Here is a 15,964-nt window from a genome sequence, read left to right on the forward strand (position 1 = left end):
TCCCAGGAATTAACCTGGTAAGCCTACGCTGCACTCCCTCAATAGCAATAACGTCCTTCCACAAATGCGGAGACCAAAACTGCGCAGAATACTCCAGGTGCAGTCTCACCAGGGCCCTGTACAACTGCAGTTGGCCCTCCTTGCTCCTAAACTCAAATCCTCTTGCATTGAAGGCCAACATGCCATTAGCTATCTTCACTGCCTGCTGTACCTACATGTTCACTTTCAGTGACTGATGCACAAGGACACCCAGGTCTCATTGCACCTCCCCTTTTCCTAATCTGACACCATTCAGATAATCATACACTTATGCGTTTCTACCCCAGTGAGTACACTCACCTGCCACCCTTTGTCAGCTGCCCTGTAGTAAGGGTAATGCTTTGTGATATGTGCATAGATGCCACTCAGTGTTAATTGCTTGTCTTGAGCAGAAGATATTGCCTAGGAATACGGGGGTTTTGAATCATCCTTGGGGCTATCGCGTAGGGTGCTGCAGATAGTGATGGACGTTAGCCCGCCCACGATGAGCAATGATCTCTCCAGCATCAAAGGGATCTACGGGACCCGCTACCTCAAGGTCAGCTAAGAACATCAAAGGCCACACCACACCAGAGCTCATGCTTTACTCTCTCTGCTACCATCAGGAAGAAGATGCAGGAGATTGAGAACCATGACCTCCATGTTCACGAACAGCTTCAGTCCATCAACCCTCAATCTCCCGAACCATCCTGCACAGCCCTAACCACAACCCTCCCTCAGGTTTTGCACGATGATGATATGGTTTACTTAGTATAACTGATAATTTACCATCTACTTATTTGTTGTGTCGTTTCATTTAATGTGTCCTTAAAATTGCAGCAAATAAGAATGTTATTATTCCAGTCCCAATGCAAATGACAATTAAGTAGAGAATCGGCAGGTAGCTTGTGCAAGGCTCATGCACCATCTTACACTCTAATAGACCATGGTTGGTGGTCTGTGAAGAATTCTATTTGGACTGTCATTTGTCAGACAAAATGCTAAGAAACGTATTTGTTGCATATAATAGAGATCTGTAATAATGCAAGATGTTTCCTTTTTCTAAACTGTCCCGATGGATTTCTGAAGAAGGGTCTCGACCCAAAACGTCACCAATTCCTTCTCTCCAGAGATGTTGCCTGTCCCGCTGAGTTACTCCAGATTTTTGTGTCTATCATAATGTCCTACATGGCCTATCATTTAAGATTGGGCTAGAACTATGCAACAAGTTGGCAAATGTGAATCTGCCCTAGATCTTTGGATTTTGATCCAAGGGCGACACCATTGTATCAACCGAATACTTTCAGCCCCAAATCTGGAAATAAAACTAATCAGTCTAAATCATGAACAGAATTTGATCACTTTCCAGCTTCCTTTAATGAATTTGTTTTTCTTAGAAATTTAAATTATTTTTTATACACCTAATGAACAATTAGCAAACGCTGATCATTGAGCATGGTCTTAACAAAAATAGAAATTCACAAAATTACAATCAGTCATAATAATGAAATTAGATTAGTTGCTGTGTTCTGGTTGTGTCTTGGGTATGCAACCTGTATGTCTATGAAAGTCGCAGCAGGCTCATACACCACTCACTCAGGTCTGTTGGAATTCACATCTGTTGTATCTTTGGTTTGAACCTGCATCTGCAGTTCCTTCCTACAACTGATGGATTTCTGTCAAATTGCAACCATGCAGGAGGAAAAGTAAGAAGCAATCTGGGAAGTACTGGGAGGATGTAGTGACAATCCACAGATTCAGGTGAATTCAAATGAATAGCTGGGCAATATTTGTGTGACTGTACAATCATGAAGAGATAACAAAAATGGATTATGAACATAGTAACAAATACGTTCCAATAAAAATGACGTGACCACTGAGCGCTCATTCTTATTATGATTTACCATATGTTCTACTTATGTTCTTGATCAGAGTTAAAGTAGAGATGTGTTCAATGCTCAAAGCTGGTGCAATGGTGAAAATATTAAGCATAAGATCAATACGCCCTGAAAATGACAGCATTGACAAAATGACAGGTGAGAATATTATCCATGTGATACGGGCTATTTGTCATCTAAATCTTGAATGTGTATTTTAATTATCGAAAACGACATAGAAGTTCCATTAATGTGTAATTCATTGGGAAATGGCGTTGGAAATAGCATTGGAAATTGCACCAAAATTGAGAAGGAAAGCAACAATGGAAGTTTGGAAGTGACTTCCTTGATGTATATTTTATTACATTTTACTTTATTAAAAGTTTAAAGAGATTCATCATGGCACCGTTTGGGTCGAGACCCTTCTTCAGTTAATTTTTTTTAACAGATGGGACCTCTTTGACATGATCTTGCACACAAATTTGTGATGACAATGGGGATGGCATCGAGGGATGACCCCTGTTTACAGTCGTAGAGAACATCAAGGGTCGTGTTCCAAAGAAGAATCCATAACACGTGGTGAGGCAGATGGTCGTAGCTGCCAGAGATGGAACATCAGTTGCATGTTAATTAATTTAATAGATTTATGCAAATGTTATAATTGATAGAACAATGGGTCCATTTCCTCTCTCCCACAGATGCTGCCTGACAAGCTGAGTATTTCCGACATTTTGCGGTTGTTATTTTGGCAACTTAGCTTTCCAAATAAATTGCAAAACTGGTTTATTGGATCTTCAAAAGTGTTCCGGTAGTGGAGAATTAATTTGCATGAGTTGTGATGGGACGATAAAAACTCCTTCATGAATGCTCTCATTGTAGCTCGGCAGGGTTTGGGATCCAAAATCGAATCCGTGGCCATGGTTGGAATGAATTCACTTGGAGAGCATTTGCAGAAAACCACAAGGGAGGAAGCCTGAGACTTCACACACACCCACTGTTCTATGCTCCAGGAGATCAGTGGGCACCGTACGACAATGTTCTTCACAAATGACAGAGGGACAGCCAGTTGGCATTCAAATCAGCAGCAGCTTTTTTTGTTATTCCACTAAGAGACTCCGCACAAGTGATCGTAAGCATCATTTTGTGGAAAATCAAAGAATCCAAATAGACCCCTCCGAGTAGTTACCTTAAAATTGATTCCAACCCAAAATGTATCAGGAAAACAGTTCCCAATCCTTGCCAGGTGACCATGCAATTTATTACACTTCTCTATCACCAATTCAAGATTGCAACCTTCACGCGGTCCACACTGTTTCGACGAATGCAATCATCCCAGCGTGCACAATCAAATAAGGTCAAATAGAACAAGTATCCTCCAACTTTAGGCTGTGCACGCCATACGCAAGAAGAAGAAGAAGATCAACAAATCCACCCCTTTCAGTCTCATTGTACACCCAAAATACACGGGGGCAGACATTATAATTTGACATAAATGAGGGAACATATTAAATAATATAAACAGGAGCAGTAGGCTGTTCCAAAATTCAGTGGGAATCCCATCTTGGCCTTAATGACTCAAAACCCATTCTTCCTTTAATCCTCTTGACTTCCTTGTAATTTAAATGTCAATAAATCGCCACTATGAATAAGGTCATAAGGTCATGTGATAGGAGCAGAATTAGGCCATTAAGACTATTCCATTATTCAATCACGGCTGATCTATCTCGCCCTCCTAACCCCATTTTCCTGCCTTCTCCCCATAGCCCCTGACACCCAATGTCACCCAATATATTCAATGGTACTTCTTCCATAGCGCTCAGGGATGGGCAAACTCTGAAATAATAAATCCTTCTCTCTCCGCAGAATGTGGCCTGACCTGCTGACATTTTATGATGTGCGCTGCCTTGAGTATTTCTTAAACACCCAAAGGGGAAGGGAGGAGAAACTAAAAAAAAATCACAAATGGATGGTGGGGGTCTGGATAATGTTGTGGAGCAGAGGGATTTAGGAGTGCAGGTGCATAGTCACCTGAAGGTGGAGTTGCAGGTAGATCGGGTGGTCAAAAAGGCATTTGACATTTGTATTAATATAGAAGTTGGGAGGTCATGTTGCAGCTGTACAAGACGTTGGTGAGGCCGCATTTAGAGCATTGTGGTCAGTTCTGGGCACCATGTTATAGGAAATATGTTGTCAAGCTGTAATGGGTGCAGAGATGATTTACAAGGATGTCGCCAGGACTAGAGGGTCTGAGCTATAGGGAGAGGTTGAGCAGGCTGGGACTATTTCTTGAAATGCAGGAGTAAGAGGGGTGATCTTTTAGAGGTGTATAAGATCAAGAGAGGAATAGATCGGGTAGAATACATAGAGTTTCTAGCCCAGAGTAGGTGAATCGAGGAACGGAGGACATAGGTTTAAGGTGAAGGGAAAAAGATTTAATAGGAATCCGAGAGTCAACTTTTTCACACAAAGGGTGGTGGGTGTATGAAACAAGCTGCCAGAGGAGGTAGTTGAGCCATGGACTATCCCAACATTTAAGAAGTAGTTAGACAGGTACATAGATAGGACAGGTTTGGAAGGATATGGACAAATGCTGGCAGGTGGGACCAGTGTAGCTGGGACATGTTGGCTGGTGTGGAGAAGTTGGGCCAAAGGGCCTGTTTCCACACTGTATCACTCTGTGACTCTAAGGAAAAAATGGGGTAAATCTTCTGCCAACCTGTCAGCAGATAAGCCTGTAAATGGGTTGCCTGTAAGTGGGTTATTTGTGAAAGGAGGATATGGCAGACGTTTCCACCTAGTCGGGAACCTGCTTCGAATTGGCATCAAGCAGAGCAAAGTCACTAAAATCAATAGCAAATCAGCTGTTAGAGGGGAAGTAAAAGCTTTTATTTGATTCAATATAATTGAAGTTAATTGTTTTGTAGCAAGTGTGTGTGTTTAGTCTTTCAGCAACCTTTCCCAATAATTTAGATTTTTTGTAATGGTATTTTAATCTTAATATTAACAGGTCCCAAGTTATTTTGCACAAACACCCATAACAGTGAGAATGGTGATGGTCGATGGACCTGTGGGCTGAGCCCCAGCAGCAGGCAATGCCACTGTGGCAATGTGGGCAACCACCTACAATGGGTGGTCCTGTGCTGCCTCATCCTGTCGATGAGCTGAGCTGTTCCTCTGGCAAATGACTGTACCCCAGGGTCTAAGCGACCAGTAATCACATTGCAGCAGAGGTACTGCCTCCGTATTTCTATTTGTTGCATCGTGTGAACATAAGATATATTTTTTAAATTATATAAAAGGATTGATGCACTTTTTTTAAAGAGGTCTATTACATCAGGAACAAAGACGCCTCTGCAAGTCCATCTGAAGAATCCAATGAAAAGAGCTCAGGTGTACAACTAACCATTGCATCTGATGAAAGAGCATTTTCTGTGCTATCAGTAAACAAACCAAGATATTTATTAGATACAAGATGCTGGAGTAACTCAGCAGGACATAGAAACATCAGAAACATAGAAATTAGGTGCAGGAGTAGGCCATTCGGCCCTTCGAGACTGCACCGCCATTCAATATGATCATGGCTGATCATCCAACTCAGTATCCCGTACCTGCCTTCTCTCCATACCCCCTGACCCCTTAGCCACAAGGGCCACATCTAACTCCCTCTTAAATATAGCCAATGAACTGGCCTCAACTACCCTCTGCGGCAGAGAGTTCCAGAGATTCACCACTCTCTGTGTGAAAAAAGTTCTTCTCATCTCGGTTTTAAACAATTTTTCCCCCCCTAATCCTTAAGCTGTGACAAAATTGTCCTGGACTTCAGAACATCGGGAACAATCTTCCTGCATTTCAGCCTGTCCAACCCCTTGAAGAATTAGGGTAAGTTTCTATGGAGCGCCCCTCTCAATCTCCTAAATTCTAGAGAGTATAAATCAAGTCTATCCAGTCTTTCGTCATAAGACAGTCCTGACATCCCAGGGAATTCAACAAGGGTGACATGACCGTCTCTGGACTCCCTCTAGGGGTAACATGATAATGTCTTTCCTCAGAGGGTGGTAGCTGTGTGAGCCAAAGCTATCTGTTAACTGCAGTTTCGGGTCGAGATCCTTCTTCAGACTTCAGACTGAAGAACGGTCTCGACCTGAAACTGCAGTTAACAGATAGATTTGGTTCAGGATGTTGGACATTTATGAAGAGGCCTGTGCGTACAAAGATAATGTTAATAAGATTCCTCAAAGATAAAACATGAATGATTCTCTGTACACTTCAGCAAATGACATTTTACAAACTTGTTTTCTGTGCACCTTCACTATATGTCAATTCAATATATGTCCAATCACCAAATAGAAATGGCGTGGCAAGGCCTTTTGCAGTATCCACAAATATATCTACAGGTGTACAGAAAGAACACACGGGGGATTAGCTGTTCTCCAGGAAGCTAAATAATGATCTGAAATTTGAAGCCTTTGGTGAACTTATAATTTGCTTATTACTTCTGCCAGTGCCTGATTTGGCTTCAGTCCAGTAATTGCATAAAACCACCTCTACAATCCAAAATGGTAGCACCTGACTTCACAATAATGAACACGCACGGTGGATTTTTCTTATAAATTGTCCGTTTAAAACTTTGGCAATCCAGAGTCAAAACCAATAAAACAATCTTAAATATCATTGAAGCAGGTGCTGGAGAAAGAAAGCTTATTTTGGTCTGTGAGGTTATAATATTCATTTTCTCATAGGTATTAAAATCAGTTCATTACACAATCGTAATACAGATTCTGGCCATGAGAAGTACATGTAACATGATGTCCACCATGATTAATCCAAGAAGAACATAGGGAATATCAGCAAGGAGGAATGATAGAAAATTCTGCTAAAATTTGCTGACGTCAGAAAATTGTTGCAATTCCATGTCATCAGTCATAATAAGTGACAGGAGTAGAATTAGGTCATTCGGCCCATCAAGTCTACTCCACCATTCAATCATGGCTGATCTATCTCTCCCTCCTAACCCCATTCTCCTGCTATCTTCCCATAACCTCTGACACCTCTACTAATCAAAATGTATCTCTGCCTTAAAAATATCCACTGACTTGGCCTCCACAGACTTCTGTGGCAAAGAATCCCACAGATTCACCACCCTCTGACTAAAGACCATGTCTGCTAATAGTCGTGTCATGAACCTAAGCAATCGGTCCACCATAGGCCCAACCCCAATCACACAAGGACATCACATCTTTCCACTACTCCTCATTGCAAGACTGCAACTCACCTCCAATAAGCATCCTGCTGATCTGGAGTTAATCTACAAGATAATCAGGAACTTTAGTTTAGTTTAGAGATACAGTGCGGAAATAGGCCCTTCGGCCCACCGAGTCCGCACCGACCAGCGATCCCCGCACATTAACGCTACCCTACACGCACTAGGGACAATTAACATGTATATCAAGCCAATTAACCTACAAACCTGTACGTCTTTGGAGTGCGAGAGGAAGCTGAAGATCTCGAAAACCCACGCAGGTCACGGGAAGAACGTACAAACTCCATATAGACAGCAGCATTAATCGGGATCGGACCTGGGTCTCTGCCGCTATAAGCGCTGTAAGGCAGCAACTCTACTGTTGCACCACCGTGACACTCATGGTCAAATATTTGTTCACTCTCCTGAATTTGTTAGCATATTAATAATATATTAATAATATTCAGTAATCCAAAAAAACACTGACAATAACAGACCAATGCCAAATCTGCAGTTCAGCATCACCAAATGTCCCAAGGGTGCTAGATTATTAGTTTCACTGTATAAAATATAAATAATATTAAACTGTAGCCATTCTTTCTTTAATCCCTGGGCATGTCACACATATGATGTAAAGCAAGTGAATGTAATCAGTGGGATGCAAGAACAATGGGATAAACTCAGAGGTATTGATAGCCTTGATCAGAATGCTATTTCTGAAGAAAAGAGTGCAAAAAATAAAGTTAGCAAAAGCATTGTCAATTGTTCAAATATGTGTCAAAATTACTGTTATAATGTCCCAATAATTCATTTTAGGAAAAGGTAATTCAACATTAAAAAAGTCATCTCAAAAATAGTAATTATGTTCAAATATTGAAATGTATTCTCAGTGAAGAATATCTTTTGTAATGCACAAACCTAATCATGTATCTGAACACTGTAAAAGGCTCGATTGTAATCATGTATTGTCTTTCCGCTGACTGGTTAGCACGCAACAAAAGCTTTTCACAGTAACTCGGTACATGTGGCAATAAACTAAACTAAACTCAACTAAATATACATTGCAGATGCATCATGTTATGATAGGACAGAAATGTTCCATGGTTACACCTTGATATCAATTAGCAATTTATGAGCTTTATTTGAAAGGGTCCCTAGAAAAAGGGAAGTGAGGGGGGGTAATGGAAATGAGAAAGAGGAAAAACTTCAGAATGCTGAAAGATAAATTTTAATGCCTAATGTCAGGAAATTCTCCATTCAAAGAGTTGCTTTTTGCGTGATCATATTAACTTGAAACTTAAAACTATAATCTGTGACGGGATTCCAAACGGCCTGCATTTGCAATTATTTTGTGAACTCATCTTAATATAGGTGAGGATAGACACAAAATGCTGGAGAAACTCAGCGGGACAGGCAGCATCTCTGGAGAGAATGAATGGCTGATGTTTTGGGTTGAGACGCTTCTTTAGACTGTGGGTGAAAAGGTTTTGGGAAGTTAATACAATAAAGTTCAGTACTGGGGCGGCAACAGTGGCACAGCAGTAGAGTTGCTGCCTTGCATAGCCAGGAACCCTGGTTCGATCCTGACTGCGGGCACTGTCTGAACGGAGTTTGTACGTTCTCCCCGTGACCTGCGTGGGGTTTCTCTGAGATCTTCGGTGTCCATACAGGTTTGTAGGTTAATTGGCTTGGTATAAATGTAAAGTTGTCCCTAGTGTGTGTATGGTAGTGTTAATGTGCGGGGATCGCTGGTCGGTGCGGACTCGGTGGGTCGAAGGGCCTGTTTCCGCGCTGTATCTCTAAACTAAACGAAACATACTTAAAGTGGAATGTGGTGGTGAGAGGGGGGGGGGGGGGGGGGGGGGGGGGGGGGGGGGGGGGAAGGAAGCACAGCTGATGATATTTTTTAGTAGATCGCAACAAAAGATATATGTCCATGCTTACAATCAAGTATTCATCAAGACTATAATGCCACTTACAAGCACTTAGCTCTTTATGTTTAAGAAGGAACTGCAGATGCTGGAAAATCAAAGGTAGACAAAAGTGCTGGAGAAACTCAGCAGGTGCAGCAGCATCTATGGAGCAAAGGAAATAGTCTGAAGAAGGGTTTCGGCCCGAAACGTTGCCTATTTCCTTCGCTCCAGAGATGCTGCTGCACCCGCTGAGTTTCTCCAGCACTTTGCTCTTTATACCTGCTCTGTTGATCTCTATGTCCGATCAATAGCCCTCTATACCTATGCCTCTCCTCCTCACATTTTCATCATCTCCCCCAACTTCTACTAAAGGACAATTAATTTGCAATGTCGAAGAAAACTGGATAAAACCAATGGGATCACGGGGAGAATGTACAAACTCCATATCAATAGGACTGGAGGTCAAGTTTGAACCCAGATAATGTGAAGTAGCTGTTCTACTGAGTTGCCTTTATATCTTTCCTGAATTGTGCCTGAAACTGGGTATAATACACCCTCCAATTATCGCAGAACCAGTGTTTCATAAAGGTTTATCATAATTCTGGTTCGCTTCTTATCATATCCACTGTATTTTCCTTACAATGTTTCTCTCAGCAGCTGACACTTGCGTAGAGTGAACAATGATGCCATTTCTTCCCTCATCTATTTTCCATTATTAATTCTTCGGCCACTACTCAAGGCCAGCATTTTTGGCCATCTCCAATTGAGAACTTGAGAAAATGGTTTAGATCATTAAAGTATATCTTGAACTACCACAGAGCATGCGTTTTTTTTTGTTACCATAAATAAATGTTATCAATTATTTACAAAAATAATGTGCAACACAAAACAATACAAACAAACCCACCACCTTAATGCAATGTAAAACAAATGTTCTCCAATACTGAATATTAAATAATTATATTATAATCCTTGTTTATGATACATTCCACTCCCCGCGGTGCCCAGCGGTCCCTGAAATCCCCCATGGACAGCACATATTCCCTCTCTAATGACACCCGGGCATGGGCATAACTCCAGGAAAAGGGCTGGCTCAGGTGGAGCCCTCTTGCGATGGCACCATGATTCACTGATGGCCAGTCTGGCCAGGCCTAGGAGCAACCCAACCAGGACATCCACGGTTCTACCCTCTCCCCTACGCACAGGGTGTCCAAAGATGAGGATGGTGGGGGTGAAGTGCAGCCAGAAGGCAAGGAGCATCCCCTTTAGATATTGGAACAGAGCCTGCAGCCTCACACACTCCATATATACATGGAATCCAGCCAAAAGTGGCAGGCGTCTGGCGAGTCTGTGAACCAGCAGAGAAACAGGTTACATTGGACTCACTTGTGTAGTAGCCTCCACCCTAGGTCATGGTGAGTTTACTCCCAGAGTGCTGCTAGTTTCAGACTTTTGAACAAACAATACAGGAGTGATAACTATGTGACCAGGAGGTGAAATGAACCAAGAATTTAAGATCTGCAAGATGGTAGACATTGAATGGAACATCCAGAATAACATTTCTATCCAAACTGAAAAACATCCTTGTTAGGGAATTGTTCACATGTGCAAGATGGACCAGCAATCACGTTGCTCAGAAACTTCTCATTTAAGTTTGCTGGTTGATCTGTCAATTAGTATTAGGTTAGTTTCGCTTAGAGATACAGTGTGGAAACAGGCCCTTGGGCCCACTGAGTCCACACCGACCTGTGATCCCTGCACATTAACACTCTTCTACCCACACTAGGGATGATTTACATTGATACCAAGCCAATTAACCTACAAACCTGTACGTCTTTGGAGTGTGGGAGGAAACCGACGATCTCGGAGAAATCCCACACGGTCACGGGGAGAACGTACAAACTCCGTACAGACAGCACCCGTAGTCGTGATCGAACCCGGGTCATCAGCACTGTAAGCGCTGTAAGGCAGCAACTTTACTGCTGTGCCACTGCGCCACCCTATTGTTACTGAAATGCAGCAAGGCCTAGGGCAATTAATATGATCATATGATGAGCGTTTGACGGCACTGGGCCTGTTCTCGCTGAAGTTTAGAAGAATGAGAGGGGACCTCATTGAAACGTACAGAAATATGAAAAGCTTGGATAGCGTGGATGTGGAGAGGAAGTTTCCACTAGTGGAAGAGTCTTGGATTAGAGGTCATAGCCTTAGAATTAAAGGACATTCTTTTAGGCAGGAGATGAGGTGGAATTTCTTTAGTCATAGGGTGATGAATCTGTGGAATTCTTTGCAGGCCGTCAGTTGATATTTTTTATTTTGCCAGACTACGCAGTGACTAGTGGAGTACCTCAAAGCTCGGTGCTGGGACCGCAGCTATTTACAATATACATCAATGATTTAGATGAAGGGATTCAAAGTAACATTATTAAATTTGCAGATGGCCCAAAGCTGGGTGGCAGTGTGAACTGTGAGGAGGAATGCAGGGTGACTTAGACAGGTTGGGGGAGTGGGCAGATGCAAGGCAGATGCAGTTTAATGTGGATAAATGTGAGGTTATCCACTTTGGCAGCAAAAACAGCAAGGCAGATTATTATCTAAATGGTGTCAAATTGAGAAAAGGGGAAGTAACAATGCGATCCCCAGATCCTTGTTCATCAGTCTATGAAAGTAAGCATGCAGGTACAGCAGGCAGTGAAGAAAGCGAATGGCATGTTGGCCTTCATAACGAGAGGAGTTGAGTGTAGGAGCAAGGAGGTCCTTCTGCAGTTGTTTAGAGCCCTAGTGAGACCACACCTGGAGTATTGGGTGCAATTTTGGTCCCCTAATTTGAGGAAGGACATTCTTGCTATTGAGGGAGTGCAGTGTAGGTTTATCAGGTTAATTCCCAGGATGACGGGACTATCATATGCTGAGAGAATGGAGTGGCTGGGCTTGTATACTCTGGAGTTTAGAAGGATGAGAGGGTATCTTATTGAAACATATAAGATTATTAAGGATTTGGACACGCTAGAGGCAGGAAACATGTTCCCGATGTTGGGGGAGTCCAGAACCAGGGGCCACAGTTTAAGAATAAGGGGTAAGCCATTTAGAACGGAGACTAGGAAACACTTTTTCTCGCAGAGAGTTGTGAGTCTGTGGAATTCTCTGCCTCAAAGGGCGGTGGAGGCCGGGTTCTCTGGATACTTTCAAGAGAGAGCCAGATAGGGCTCTTAAAGATAGCAGAGTCAGGGTATATGGGGAGAAGGCAGGAACAGGGTACTGATTGTGGATGATCAGCCATGATCACATTGAATGCCGGTGCTCGCTCGAAGGGCTGAATGGCCTACTCCTGCACCTATTGTCTATTGTCTATCCTGTTAATAACATTATCACCTTACATCATAAACTCCCTTAAGGTTATAGCACATGCACAAAAACTGAACTCTAGAGTAAGTGGTGATCAGCAATGTACAAAAGCAGCAGGGTATATTCACACTAACTCAAATGATACATTCAGCATGCCAGAGTAGTGTAGTTTAGTTTAGTTTAGTTTAGAGATACAGCATGGAAACATGCCCTTCGGCCCACCGTGTCTGCACTGACCAGCGATCCCCGCACATTAACACAAGGCTATGCACACTAGTGACAATTTACACTTATACCAAGTATACAAACCCAAGCCAATTAATCTACAAACCTGGAAAAGTGGGAAAAGTAGGAAAAGGTTAAGTTACAAACATATATAGATGACAATATTTTGGAAGATGCAATAATTGTTCGATGGCAAAATAAATAAAATTGATTCGGCTTCCAGTGCCCATTTAGATAAATCTATAATCAAAAGTTATCTAAATGAAAGACTTTAAGAAGGAACTGCAGATGCCTGAAAATCGAAGGTACGTCTAAATGAAAGATTTGCTTAAAGAAATTTTTTTAAATGAAATAAATTCATGACCAACAGAAAAAACCCAGAGAGGCAGAAAGAGAGCTGGTCTCCTTGTTATATTTCTGCTTGGAATCCATAATACTGTACAAGCTGGGAGTAACCTGAAATATCTTCACTACTTTAACAATTTGAGCTCCTAATGTTACACTGGGTCACAGGATATGTATGCAAACATAAAAGAAAGTGAGGTTGCCTGAGCCTGCTAAAATATGAGAAGCATTAAGAGGCTTTATGTCCACCCCTCCAGATCCCCCAACTTTAATGTCGTGCCTCGAATGGCTCTCATCTGGCTATATCATGTCAATATCATATCATACATGTGCTAGAAAGAATGTAACAATCAAGCTATGATCAAAATAGAGGTTTTTAAAAGATGAGAGGGATAGACAGAGTTCCTTGGAAGATACAACCTAAGGGGCTGCCACCCAACAAGGGAAAATAGAAACATAATCATATCCAGAGTGGTGGCTGTGTGGAATGAGCTTCCAGTGAAGGTGGTGGAGGCAGCACGCAGTGGCGCAGTTATATTGGGAAGGGAAAGATGAGCGCAGTTGGGCCTCAAAGTGCTAGAGTCGAGATGGCCTGTTTCCGTGCTGTAATTGTTATTATATTATATGTGCTAGAAAGAATGTAACAATCAAGCTATGATCAAAATACAAGATGAATATCCTTGACATACAACCTAAGCTGCCACCCAACAAGAAAATAGAAAAATAATCATATCCACGGCACAGCACGCAGTGGCGCAGTTGGAAGATCAGTTGCCTCAAAGTGCTAGAGACCCGCTTTTAATCCCGACCCTGGGTGCTGTCTGAGTGGAGCTTGCACGTTCTGCCTGTGACCGCACGGATTTCCTCTGGGTGCTCCAGTTTCTTCCCACATCCCAAAGACATGCAGATTTGTATATTAATTAACCTCTGTAAATTGTCCCTGGTGTTTAGTTTAGAGATGCAGCGTGGAAACAGGCCCTTCGTTCTACCGAGTCCGCACCGACCAACGATCACTAATACACTATGTTATTTCACTTTTGCATCCTACACGCTAGGGACAATTTACAAAAGGCTAAATAACCTACAAACCTGCACATCTGGGAATATGGGAGGAAAACGGAGCACCCGGTGAAAACCCAAGTGGTCGCAGGAGAAAGTACAGACTAACACCCATAGTTAGGAATAAGCCTAGGACTCTATCACTGTAACACTACTACTGCCCCTCTGTACAGCAACTCTGAATAGGTCTGGAGTGAATTAAAAAAGTGGGATAACATAGAACTAGTGTGAATGGGTGATCATGGCCAGTGTGGACTCGTTGAGCCGAAGGGCCTGTTTCCATGCTGTATCTCTAATCTAAATCAAAACCACCATTGTGTTCAACATTGCACCAGAACTATCAAAATCCTTAAACAGCTGTGAGATGAATGTAAAAATATCTCCAGCATTATTAAAACTTTTATTACAAGCCAACTACTATTACATAGTTTCGATTACGCATATAATCCTACATGTTTAAATGTTCGAAGAGCCAACAGAAAGATTAGTATGATTCAATTATTCATAATTACTGCAAATCACACATTGTAGCAACAAATTTGGATGTACAAATTGTCCAATTATTATTTTTGACAACGCTTCAATAGTGTTATCAATGACTTTAGGTTGTCTTGTGAGCACCATGAGTTGCAAGCAGAAACCATGTCGCCACACATCAAAGTCTAAGTTCCTGCCACCACTCTTCAATGGTAAGTCCAGGGGCAGAGTAATGCACCTGTCCCACTTAGGAAACCTGAACCTGAAACCTCTGGAGACTTTGTGCCCCGCCCAAGGTTTCCGTGCGGTTCAGGGAGGTTTTTGTCAGTCTCCCTACCTGCTTCCACTACCTGCAACCTCCGGCAACCACCTGTAACCTCCAGGAACCGCACGGAAACCTTGGGTGGGGCACAAAGTCTCCAGAGGTGTATCAGCAGAGCTATCTCCATCATCAAAGACCCCTTCCACCCATCGCATCACATATTCTCCATCCTGCCATCTTGGAAGAGGTACAGGAGCATTAGCTGCAAAACCAGCAGGATGCTCCTCAGCTTCTTCCCGCAGGCTATAAGACTGATAAACGGACTTTGCCACCTGCCAAAGTATCGCGCACCAACCACCAACCTGGACACACTGCAGCAGAGCCACTGTCGTGCCACTGCCGATCGGAACGCCTGTTGATGTTTAGTAGAGGGTACAGTTTAATTTGTTCATGATATATGTATTTTTATTTCTGTTTATTTTTTACTGAACGCTGAATGGACACTGGTTGAGCAAGGTTTTTTTTGTTTCCTCTGGGTATGTGAGTACTCAGGAAAAGGACAATAAAGATATACCCACTACCGGCTACATTGGCTTCTTCCACTTGGCCTGTAAACAACCTGTTTTTATTGTTTTAACATTCCTCCGATAAGTAAAAACTTAAAAATACAATAATAATTGCCTCAAATCATTTTTAAAATGAACAATTTGAAAATGATTTATGTCGGAAGGAACTTGCATATGCTGGTTTAAACCAAAGACAGATGCACAATGCTGGAGTAACTCAGCGGGATAGGCAGCATCTCTGGAGAGAGAGAGAATGGGTATATTTGTCTATGTTGAATAAAAGGTCTATATTGTATATAAGATATAATAAGTAATAATATTTTGTGTCTATCTTCGATTTAAATCAGTATCTGCAGTTCCTTCTGCACAATATCGTATATAAGGTCTCGATTTGTTTTAATCACATAATATATTTTAAATAAATAAATAATTTTAATGATAATTGTCTGGAGAATAAATTATTTATATATTTAAAATATATATATTAATTAATTAAAACAGATGTAGACAGTGAAATAAAATAAAATAAATGAATTTGGCTGGAGATAGGAAATAAGTATGGTAAGAAGTCACGTGTGATTGGTGTAGAGGCCCAAGCAGTCTCCACATGTAGGATAGATTTGTCTCCAATTTTCTCC

Source organism: Leucoraja erinacea, chromosome 14 (genome assembly GCF_028641065.1).
Source record: "Leucoraja erinacea ecotype New England chromosome 14, Leri_hhj_1, whole genome shotgun sequence".
Lineage (NCBI taxonomy): Eukaryota > Metazoa > Chordata > Chondrichthyes > Rajiformes > Rajidae > Leucoraja > Leucoraja erinaceus.